We start from the raw sequence: 12,222 nt of genomic DNA, 5'->3' as shown, positions 1-12,222 counted from the left end.
TTCAAATGAGGAGTCAGATGCTGAATTCTAAATGCTATTTTATGCCTCAAATAAAACTAAAGCAATCAATTAATTGTATTTATTGCAAACTTACCGTGTGCAGAGCACTGACCTTAGTTCAGCAATCTTATTTCTCTGAGGAAATGCACGATATACATTCGATTACTGGAATTTCAGATGCTATTTTGATCTTTGGACTGTCCAGGCTGAATGCCATAAAGTCATTTTTTTTAATTAATCAATCAATCATATTTATATAGCAATTACTGTCTGCAGACCACTGTACTAAGCACTTGGGAAAGTACAATAAAACAGATTTATAGACATGTTCCCTCACCACACAAACTTACAGTCTGCAGACTAAGTGAAAATAACTACATGTAAACTATGTAGAACCCATTAGAAATGCCTCTCTCTTCAACTGTTCTCCATAAGGCTGGATTCCAGTTTCAGGTGCGTTTTAATATCTGCTCCCCAAGTCAGAGGCGCCCAACAACCAACACAGAATTTTTGCACTAACTCAGTACTTACTCATTCACAACCACTGTTGACCCACTGTACACACTGACTTACTACTGGGGAGGACAAGGCTCATGAACTGGAGAACATTATATCAAAAATATAATATGCCTAAGAACTGCAGATCAGCCCTTTCTTAAGCCCCCTTTTCCTCATCTCCCACTCCCTTCCGCATCACCCTGACTCTTCCTGCTGCCCCCCCCAACAGCACTTATGTATATATCTGAAATTTTATTTATATTGACATCTGTTTACTTCTATTATATTAGAGAAGCTGCGTGGCTCAGTGGAAAGAGCCCGGGCTTGGGAGCCAGAGATCATGGGTTCGAATCCCGGATCTGCCGCTTGTCAGCTGTGTGACTGTGGGCAAGTCACTTCACTGTGCCTCAGTTACCTCATCTGCAAAATGGGGATGAAGACTGTGATCCTCATGTGGGACAACCTGATTACCCTGTATCTGCCCCAGTGTTTAGAACAGTGCTCTGCACATAGTAAGCGCTTAACAAATAACAACGTTATTATTATTATTATTATTGTTGTTATTCTATTGAAGCTTGTCTCCCCCTCTAGATGGTGAGTTCGCTGTGGGCAGAGATTGTCTCTCTTTATTGCTGCATTATACTTTCCCAAATGCGTAGCACAGTGCTCTGCACACAGTAAGTGCTCAATAAATCTCACTGAATGAATGAATGAGTATAACTAACAGGTTGGCCGGGAGGGGCCGTGAAAGCAAGCAGTGAGTGGCACAGAGGAGCTTTTCCCAGGGATTGAGGGGTAATGAAAGCAGATGTTCTTTGGGGCAATTAATAAAGATGGTATTTGTTAAGCACTTACTTTATGTCTAGCACTGTTCTAAGCCCTGGATTAGATACAAGCTAATCAGGTTGGACATAGTACCTGTCCCACATGGGACTCAAAGTCAACGTGGCTCAGTGGAAAGAGCCTGGGCTTCGGAATCAGAGGTCATGAGTTCGACTCCCAGCTCTGCCACTTGTCAGCTGTGTGACTGTGGGCAAGTCACTTCACTTCTCTGTGCCTCAGTTACCTCATCTGTAAAATGGGGATTAACTGTGAGTCTCACGTGGGATGACCTGATTACTCTGTATCTCCCTCAGCGCTTAGAACAGTGCTCTGCACATGTAAGCGCTTAACAAATACCAACATTATTATTATTATTATCCCCATTTTACAGACGTGATAACTGAGGCACAGAGAAGTTAAGTGACTTGCCCAAAGTCACACAACAGACAAGTGGTGGGGTCAGGATTGAAGCCCAGGTCCTTCTGACTCCCAGGCCTGTGCTCTATCCAATAGGTCCTGCGGCTTCCATAATTGACATATGTCCCCGGGAGGGGATACTGGGAAAGGGTGGCAGTGAAATACGACAGAAACCAACAAGAAACCTGGGGATCCAGTATTTATTGGAATTTATTTAATAGTGCAGAGCACTGTATTACCCATTATCCGCTAGGGAAGGTAGAATAAAGTATACATGATCCCTGCACCAATGGAGTTTACAATCCTGCTGGCCAAATTAAAAATTAATAAACCAAGAGTAGTGCAACATCTGACAAAGAGTTTAATGTTGTCTGCCAACTTCCACCTGGAATTTATTTTGCATCCAACTCCCATTGCTGAGTAGTAACCCCTTTGAAGGCAGGATTCATGTATTCTAACTCCCAACTGCTTAATGGAGAGCATTATTGATTATTCCAAACCTATTTTGTGTTCTGCTTAAGAAGATCTGTTCAGAATAAGCATGCCATTTAAAAATATGCAAATATATTTCCATTATTTTTGAAATAAAATTAATTGGGATCAATTTTCCCCCATAAGTAGCATCTCTTGCGTGGTGCCAAGACAGCATTTAATTCACTGAAGAGATTTATTAAATAGTCCTAGTTCCATTAGGGTGTGAAATGCTTGTGGGCAGAACATGCCTTAAACGTCTGTCATATTTCCCAATTACTTAGTATAGTGCACTGTACTCAAAAGGCACTCAAATATCATTGCCACCACCTCCTCTAGTAAAAGTAGTAAATCATTTCACTTTTTTTGGTATTTAAGTGCTTACTATGTGCCAAGCACCATACTAACATCTGTGTTAGATACAAGCTAATCAGGTTGGACACAGTCCCTGTGCCATATAAGGCTCACAGTCTTAATCCCCATTTTACGGATGAATTAACAGGCATAGAGAAGTTAAGTAACTTGCCCAAGGCCACACAGCAGGCCAGTGGCAGTGATGGGATTAGAACACAGGTCTTTTTGACTCCCAGGCCAACGGCGTAGTCATTAGGTAACACTGCTTCTCTCTGACCTATCAAAAAGTGCTATAATCCCCTAAAAAATCAGTTCATCATTATTCTCACCCTGAATAAAAATGAAGTCTTTAGTTGTATGCCCTTAAATGCCACTGTTAATTTTACCAGTAAAAGGTTCTCTGTGGGTGAATTTGATTTCCACAGAATATTGAAAAGATGTCAAATACCTTTTTTCTTTTCTACAGCATGTGCCAGTTTTCTAGTACTCTTGGACTCTGGACAACCGCATGACCTTTGAATTAAAAAAGCTCCTTAACACCTTCGTACACTAAAACCCAAGAACCTTCATTACTTTTTTGCTCTTTTTATTTAGGACAGGAAGCATGTATTTATTGCCCTTCCCTTCCCGAATGTCATAGTGAAAGACAAATATGACCTATGTTTCAAACACCATCTCAGAGGTTTAAGAAATCATAAACTCCATCGGTCCCCAGATCCCATATGTGTCATGAAGAATCAGGTGGTTTTACAAAGAAACACGAGCTAACCGGCTGTATGAGACACAATAAGGTAAGATTAGCATGATGCTTTTTTTTCTTTCTTATATCAAAAAGTCCTACAAAGGTCACCCAAGGGAAAAAGACAGTTATAAGCTGGGGTTAAATGTTACGGATGATGAGCTAAACAGTTACAGAGCTGCCCGAATATGGAGATTTAGTCTTCGACATATAGTTAATGAGGTCATTATTGTGCTCTCCATAGCCCTGAACACTTAGAAGCTGTTATGCCAAATTTTAACTGATTTGTATCATTATCTTCTGCAAATGATGGAAATTAGCATAAATCGCCTGAAATGTGTCATTTGAAAAGCAGCACAGAGTAATGTTAAGTATATTGTCTTTCCACTTAGCAAAACATTAGTGCATAATTACCTTGCATTCCTTGTGTTAATATCCCATATATGTAAATGTTAAATGTTTCCAACAGAAAGTGAAGTAGCAAACTTTCTTTTTGTTTAAATTGTTTTGTTGCCTTACCACTAATTGAATTAGAGGTGAGCAGTATTGGGTAATGAAAACATTCCCACTTAAAAAATTCACAAACCAGACAAATCGCTTGTGTTGTCTGGATAACAGCACACAAAGTGGGCTAGCAAACAACAGAAGCAAAAACTGCAATGCGTTTCCCTTGAAGTGATAAGTGACATGGAATGGCATCTCAATTCTTAAAAAATTTTCCCTTGCATTTAAGAATTAAATAGGGCCAAGGGAGAATACACTGCCTTTCATGAGAGAGTTTTTATTATTAAAAGTGGTCTTGGGGGATGCCTAAATCATATTCAACAAATCATTTATCATCCATACAGTCAAAAGTCTCACTTTCAAGTCTATCTTTATTAGCTCAGCACTAAGAAAAGCTCAGAGATCATTCCATTTGATACAGTATGGGAAACATTTCTGGGCTGAAGGAAAGAAAATTCTAATTATAACAGATACGCTATACTGTTGCCTATAAAAGGTCATAGGTGCATATTTTGTTGTTTTTCATAGACAGGGTCAGTTACTTTATCATACCTGCTTTTGTTTTGAGAGCTGCATCTTCAATAGCATCAAAATGCTTCTGTGTTGTCATGGAACAACTTTTGGTTTTATGTCTACAAAAAAAAAAAAACAGTAACTGGATCAAATAAAGAGCAGTAACTGGATCACCTAAGTCTAAAGGTAGTTCAGATCTGTACTGATCTAGAAGTTGATCTAACTGTTATATTGACAAAACTCCACCATGTGACACGTTAACAAGGAAGAAAGAGAAGGAAAAACCCTGACTCTTGAAATGTATTTATGCAAGTTCAAGGGAAACAGAAGAAAGCAAAGGTCTTATCACGGGGTTAAAGTTAAGCTGTAATTGAAATGACAGATAAAGTAAGCACTTAATAAATATGCTAAGTTATGTACTGGGGTTGGTAAACGGTTCTCTCCCATGAGCTTAGCACAGTGCTCTGCACACAAACCAGACAATTCACAAACCAAGTACAATAAATACAATTGATCAAATTACATCACATGCTGCCATCCCCTCTTTTCCCATGTTAGACTCTATCTAAGAGGTAAGGGAACATGCATCTATTCAATAATATTTATTGAGCACTTACTATGTGCAGAGCACTGTACAAAGCGCTTGGGAAAGTACAATACAACAATACAAGGTGACATTCCCTGCCCACAGTGAGCACTACCTTATTCCCATTTTGTGGATAAGGAAATGACCGAACTGAGGGAGGAAGATATAGAATTCATGACTAAGGCTTTGTAGACCAAAGCAGGAGAAATCTAGGCAAGAAAAGAAGTGTGGTGATATATATTTCCAAGTGCTCAGAGGTATAATAAATAGAAACAGGATAGTTGGTAAATTAGATGCTCATTACACAGGTCCATTTGATGGCCCTTCATGTTTAAATATGACCTTTCTGAAGGTGAAATATTATTCATGTATATTGTTGTGGGTAAAAAGACATTCACTCTTATTCACTTTTCTCCACGTGGCTGAAATACTGATATACATACACATGATACTAGGTTCACATAATGATGATCTTTGGAGACACAGAACTGCCACTTGCAGTCTGTTTTAAAAGCTGCCTCCCAGTACTCTGATCTCAAGGTCTCTGTCCTGTGTGATCGATTCCTCCATTTATTGTCACACGTCGGCCTGGTCCAACTGGTGCTCTATAACTTTTTACTTTAAAATGTTTGGGCATGCTTCATTTCATTAAACTATGAAGTAGTTAGTTGAGTGGCCTACTATTATCAACTCCATCATGTCTTGTCCGGTGATGCTGCAATGTGATGACCATTGTCTCGGTTCTGGGGAACAGACTTCAGAGCTTCATGATTGGTGATTTTACCCTATCATTTGTTGATGGGCATGGTTGCACTTGATGCAAATTAAACTGCATGACTGGCCAGATGTGCTTTCTGTGGTAGGTCGAGACCTCACAACCATGTGGAATAAAACTGTGAAGCTCAATACACTAATCCATATTTTAAAGAGACAGAAATTGTTCATTTGCTGTACCTCTGCTCATGATATCCAGTATTTCATTGATCTTTTTGGATGTCACTAATCTTTGGACCAACGACTGTCAACTTTTCCTTCAAATAACATCGATTGCATTACCATGTGGTTAGAACTTGGACTTTCCTGCCACCCAGCACATGAATTATCTTGCATTTGTTCAAAATGAAAAATGTCATTTTATCATCTATGCATCTTTTATGTCTCCAGGCAGTTTAATCTCCTTAAGTAACTGCTGAGTCCTACTGCAGAGCCACTGTCTATAATTTTTGAGAACTCAGGGAGTAGGAAAATGAGTCTCAAGTGTGGAAAGAATCAAATGTTATGCCCATTTTAAGAGAGTGGAAGCCAGGGTGACCTTGATACTTCTAGAAGGACCAGCTTAATATTGATACCTAGAGAGGTAGTCAAACTAAGTCAGCAATTGGATTTCATAGCCACTTACAATGGTTGCCTGATGGATTGGTTACTAGGAAATGACTAACAGTAATTCTTCCCAGGCCAAGTCAATCTCCTATGAGCTCATAGTGGTAGAGTTATTAACTAATGTCACATTAGCAAGAATGATAAAAGTATGCTTGAGTAAGCATTGCTTTCTATTAGACAGCAATGTTTTATCTTCTACAAAAACAAGTATTTATACTTGGGGAATTTTGGGGTGGTTGTCCAAAGGTGAATCCATACATTCACTGATCAGAGGAAGTCGCTGAAGACCAAAAAAGAAAAAGGAGTGATAGATGTCAAAGGGCATTCCAATTTTTCAAAGTCCCAACAAGGGAATTTAGAGAGTGCTTGTTTCTTTTCATCCCATGTGTAAGAGGAAGAAAGCTTCTAAATCTATTATGGATAAAATGATAGCTTTCAGAGGCTTACCTGGCTAATGGATTATCTCCACCTGTGAGAAACAAAACTCACTCTTCCAAAGCAAATGGCTTATTTGTAGCAGGAGAGAGAAGGGCTATCTGAAGACGCATAAGGACTCTAGCTAGAAAAATACTTGATTTTTGAAAATATTAGAAGCTGAGCTGATTTTCTTCCCGAAGATAAAGTCTCCATGCACTGCCTGTCCCATCAAAACTCTGCTAGGCAGAACATATGAGGAGAAGAGACCACAGCAGGCTACTCTAAGAGGAACTGAAATGGGGTAATCATAAGATAGCATAGCCAGAAAAAACACAATGAAGCAAAACTTCAAAATGACCTGGTAGCAAATAGCCACGGAAGACATGGATAGATCCAAAATATGGTGGCGGTCTTAGAACAGAGGCTTCAGTGTAAAACAAAAACAAGGAAACCAGGGAGAAATGAAAGCAGTCGGTAGTGTGGATAACAGATGCAACAGTATAACGAAGGACACTCCCAACATTTACTCACTGCAGAAGGGATTGTCTGCTTCTAGAATTTGTGGGTGATGCTCAAAGACTGTTGATTTGGAAAAGTTTACCAATTTCAAACACCTGCATCCAGGTCTACTGTTGCATCTCCCCGCAAGGCTGTAGATAAGAAATTGATCAGGCCCAGTCCACTGCATATCTCTGCTTTCCCCAATTGTTGGTGGGAAATCGATGGGTTCCTCTGCAGAACGCTGGTTCTGATCCAGCCAGATATTGACTCTTAGAGATACTTTAATCAATCAATAAATAATGTTTAATGAGAACTTACTCTGTGTGACAGGATCTTTTAATACTTTATTTATAGAAGTTCTCGATTTTGTGGCTGTCTGCACAGGCTTGGATTTCTCCCATGTGGCAACCCAATACTCACTGGACAAAATTCCTTAACTCCATAGAGTGCAATGCAGATTTTTGTAAACCGCACTTTGGTCTGAATCCTAGGGTACTGTAAAGTGTGGTTGGTGTAGTAATTGTTTTGCTGCAAATAGACTGATGTACCAGGTCTACACCTCAGTAACCCAAGGCACGGCCAAAGATTTTTAAATGGCAACAAAAACAGCCAGTGTGGCTTCTGGCAAACTTCACGATAAAGTACAGTAACCAAGGAGCATCAAGCCCCAGGCCAAGTTAAAGGTCTGTAATATGGTTGTACCCATCACTCTTTATGTTGATGAAACCTGAACCAATTATAGAAAACATATCTGTCTTCTGGAGCTGTTTTTCCAGAATCACATTCATTCATTCAATCGCATTTAGTGAGCACTTACTGTGTGCAGAGCACTGTACTAAGCGTTCGGAAAGTACAATTCCGCAACAGATAGAGACAATCCCTGCCCAACAACGGGCTCACAGTCTAGAGGGGGAAATAAATCATCAAATCATCAAATGCCAGGCCAAGATTACCAGCCATAAAATCTGGAATGCAGCCAACTCATCAACACTGATTAGCAAACTAGATTATCTGGATGGGATGCATAATAGTAGAAACATTAAGTGACCACTTGATGCAGAGTGTTTCAGTAGGCTTTGGATAATAGAGGAGTGAAATGTTCTCTGCTCACAAGGAGTTTATATTCTAACAGGGGAGACAAACAAGCATTAGTCACAACTAGAGTGATTTAAATTAAGTATGTATACACATGCATAGGTGCAAAAAAGTGTGCAAATTAGATAGTAAGTGCTCAAGTTTGCTGGATAATGTATGTGACAGGAATACAAATAGTAGCCATTCTAGCGTGAATCACATTTTTAGAGCATTCACTGTGTGCACAGCACAATAGTAAGCTCTTGGGAGAGTACTATAACAGATTTGTTAGATACAATTCCTGCCCACAATGAGCTTACAGTGTAACTACATGAAAATGGGAACAATAAAGGATTTGATAGAATGAAACACGGTCTCAAACAATAGGTCACTATAAAAGACTGTTGAAAGGCCATTGCAATATTCAGAGCAATCTGGCAGGCAGCAATCACAAACAGAGTTGTTCTCAAGTCTTCGAAGAAAAACAAAAAATGGGCTCAAATACCCTGCATTGGCTAAAGATATCTGCACGGCGTACATCAATCTCTACATGCAGACAATGCAGGAGGAAGTGTTTCTCAGGCATAGGTCTCTTCAGTTCCCATTCAATCTATGATATTTTACTCAATGCTACTGTACTAAGCACTGTGTGCAGAGGGTTATGCTAAGCTCTTTGGAGAGTACAATACAACAGACTTGGTAGATGTAATGCCGGTGTCGAGTAATTTACAGTCTAGATGCATGGATAGAAGCTCAAAATCAGAATCACCCCTGCTCCCTTATTTCTACAGTACGTGGGTACTTATCTTTAAACTCCTTGTTTTCCTCCTACCTGTAATTTATTTTAGTGCTTGTCTCTCCTGCTAGATTGCAAGCTTCTCGAGGGCAGTGATCATGTCAAACTCTATTGAATTCTCCCAAATGCTCAGTACGGTGCTCAGCAGAGAGAAGGTGATCAGTTAATTATTTGGACCGAGGATTCTGTTATCTGGAAATGTGAGGGTGACGAATAGTATATTAATACAGAGAGGCATTTGGTCGGGAGGGGGGTGCTTAAACTCTACTCACTGCTTGTCAACCTGCATCCCTTTCCCCTCATGCAAAAATATTAAATTAAGCATTCATTTTGTAGTTAAATATTTCTAGCCTCCAAGAGTATCAGTTTGCTGCAAAAATGTTTTTCTAGCAACCTGAAGGAAAGAGGAACAAATGGATATGAACCATCATTACGTGAATAGTGTCCCTACAAAGAATCAACTCAAGGCTACAGAACAAATAAATGTTATGACACAAATACGATTTTCCTGTCTATTCCTCAGAGAGAATTTCTGATACGATTCAGTTTATGACAACATCCTAGTTCTCTCATCGCCAGAGATGGTAAAGCCCTTAAAGTTTCTCTTCTTATATCTTGGAGAAGTGTTTTTCAATAACTTAGAATTTTAACTCACTCATTTTTAATGCTCATTGTGTTATCCATTTTCTGCAGGCAGGATCTGTTTTTATTCCCTTCCAATAGCACAATTTGAATATCCCCAACAGTAACATAAGCATATAAAAGGCCCTTTTTTATGAACTTCAAGACTTAATAAACACTTGAAGACTATAATGCTTTGGAAACCCAAAGGCCCCTCTTATCTCCTAGCCGCCCCCACGGTAAAAATTTCAGGCCCTATACTTAGGTCTTACTTCACTTATAAAAGAAATGCATTTGAAATATTGAGTTACCATCCCTGTATCTCAAACCTCTGCTACTAAATTACTCTTTACATTTCCTAACCACCTGTGTCTCAACTATTCCCTAATCTTCCCAATATTAACCTTGATTTCCTTTGATGCTTTCACCAACATGGGCTTCAATATTACATTTTAACTACTTTTACTTCACATCTGCTACCCTTCAGCTCCCAAATTTGCCAAGATTACTTGTCAATAAAGGAGCTCTTCAAAATAAATCTTCCCTCTTTCTGTCAAATGAGTAAACAGTACACCTTGCCATCACGTAGCTATAAACAGAAACCATCAAAACACTCTCCATTAACTCCTCTAGGTGTCAGGCAAATCCCCCTCCACACAGAAACAGTTTCTCCAAAGAAACATTAGTACTAGCAGATGCCTCCAAATCCATTGCCTCTCATTGCCTGATTTACTGATATTGATTGCAGTGAAGAGGCCGCTTGCCCGAATCCCAGTAGAATTTAGTAAGGAATCCAGTTGGTGAGCTTTCTTTGCTGCTTGTTGAGGACCCTGGATTATTTAGGAAAATCTCTAAGTGAATAAATTGGAAACACCAGCAAAATCCTGGAATGTAACCATTAAGGATTTTTTTGGTCATTCTAATACACCATTTTAATTTTTTTACATGCATTTTAATAGGTGCAGCACACACATCCTTATATGCGTTTTTAGTGCTTTTTCATCCCCTTCAAAAGTCTGAGTTCAGACAATCTACTTCAAAACCAAGGGCCCTTCCTCGCATGTTTAATTACCTTAAAATTGCTTCTTCTAGGGCTCCCCTTTCAGAGGCCACTGGGGCATGACTTTTGGGCTTGTAATGTAGGCAGCCGCTCTGACTCCCTTCTGACTTGCAAACTGAAATTTCCCTCCAGTCAGCATAACCTGGAATTCCCAAGTTCACAGTCGTCTCAAGACAGGCTGGCTCACAAACTCCATTTCCACTCTTCCTTTTTATCTGTTCCTTCCATCTGCTTCCAATTAGAAGGCAGTTTGTCTAATAGCCTAAGGGCTCACCTGTAGATAAGGGCTCTCTCAGTGCCTCAAATACCAAAGTAGCAAATGAGATTTTTTTTTTTAGCCCTAAATTACACTGACCTTCAGAATCTTTTCCCTTCAGGAACACTGAGACTTCTAAACAGGCTCTCCTAGAGTCATCTGCACCTTCTAGTTTCTTGGGATCAGCCAAACTGAGGACTGATCTGAGCAGAAAGGTTAGGTCTTGGTACTTATTTGCTCATCTTTCATAGTCCACCTTGAAAACTGTGGTTAGACATGCCTTTACCACGACTATGGTAGAAAGCGGCATAGTTTCCGAATATTGTTATGATCGTATTGAAACAAGTGAATGGACCACATCCCCATTTAGACTGTAAACTCCCTGTGAGCAGGGAATGTGTCTACCAACTGTTGTATTCTCCAAGTGCTCAGTACAATGCTCTACACACAGTATGTGCTCAGATTTGATTTAGATGGTGAGCGCTCTGTGGGACCGGGATTGTGTTAGAAAAGATTATCTTGTATTGACTCCCAGTCTAAGGAGGAGAGAGAACTGGAATTTAACCCCCAGTTTACAGGTGAGGAAACAGGCCCAGAGATGTTCAGTGACTTCCTAGTTAAACCCGACCCAGAGGCTAGTGGTCCAATATGGAAAAGGTGTTTACTCTGCTGGATTGCTTGTTTCCTTCTGGTACTGTACCCCTTTCCTGTAGCTTGAAATTCCCCTCAAGTAGTATCCACTATTCAGAACTGTCTGTCTTTTTGCCCAAACTTCTGATTTTGCTGGGCTAGGCACTTGCATTATTATTTACCTGTAGAAATTCTGTCAACTTCTTGCAAGCAAAACAAAGGGAATAGTAAATATTTTTGAAATAAAATTTGCTTGGGTAAAATAACTCCAAGGAAGCCTTGAATGGAACAACCATATTTTTACTTCTAACAACGTTATGGACCAGGCTCGCCACTGCAGCCTTAGCCAGAGAGAGTCAGCTCTGCCCTCACTCCCCACTCACCCCAGTTTGCTAGGGTGAAAAACAGCCTTTCATGCACAGGGAGGGTGAATGTGACCCCATTCACTCTCCCCTTCACTCCTTACCTCACCCCTCATACATATATATTATAAATATATCATATTTAAATATATACTTAAATATGACATTTTTAAATAGTGTATCAAAATGTATATACATATTTGAGCAGCTCCCTTTTCCCT

At 39.6% G+C, this 12,222-nt stretch overlaps 1 long non-coding RNA gene across 2 annotated transcripts in view; it reads right to left on the bottom strand.

Annotated features, from left to right (window-relative positions):
- Positions 1 to 10,874, bottom strand: part of LOC114807658 — a 38,234-nt gene extending 27,360 nt beyond the window's left edge. For both annotated transcript variants that reach the window (XR_003755718.2, XR_003755717.2), the window contains exons 1-2: positions 10,766 to 10,874; positions 4,358 to 4,437 (exon numbers count right to left, since the gene is read on the bottom strand). This is a non-coding gene — a long non-coding RNA (uncharacterized LOC114807658). The remainder of the gene's footprint in view (positions 1 to 4,357; positions 4,438 to 10,765) is intronic.
- Between the last annotated feature and the right edge of the window lie 1,348 nt (positions 10,875 to 12,222).

Source organism: Ornithorhynchus anatinus, chromosome X3 (assembly GCF_004115215.2).
Source record: "Ornithorhynchus anatinus isolate Pmale09 chromosome X3, mOrnAna1.pri.v4, whole genome shotgun sequence".
NCBI lineage: Eukaryota > Metazoa > Chordata > Mammalia > Monotremata > Ornithorhynchidae > Ornithorhynchus > Ornithorhynchus anatinus.
Note: the sequence above shows the minus strand (reverse complement) of the source record. Positions and strands in the feature narration are given on the sequence as shown.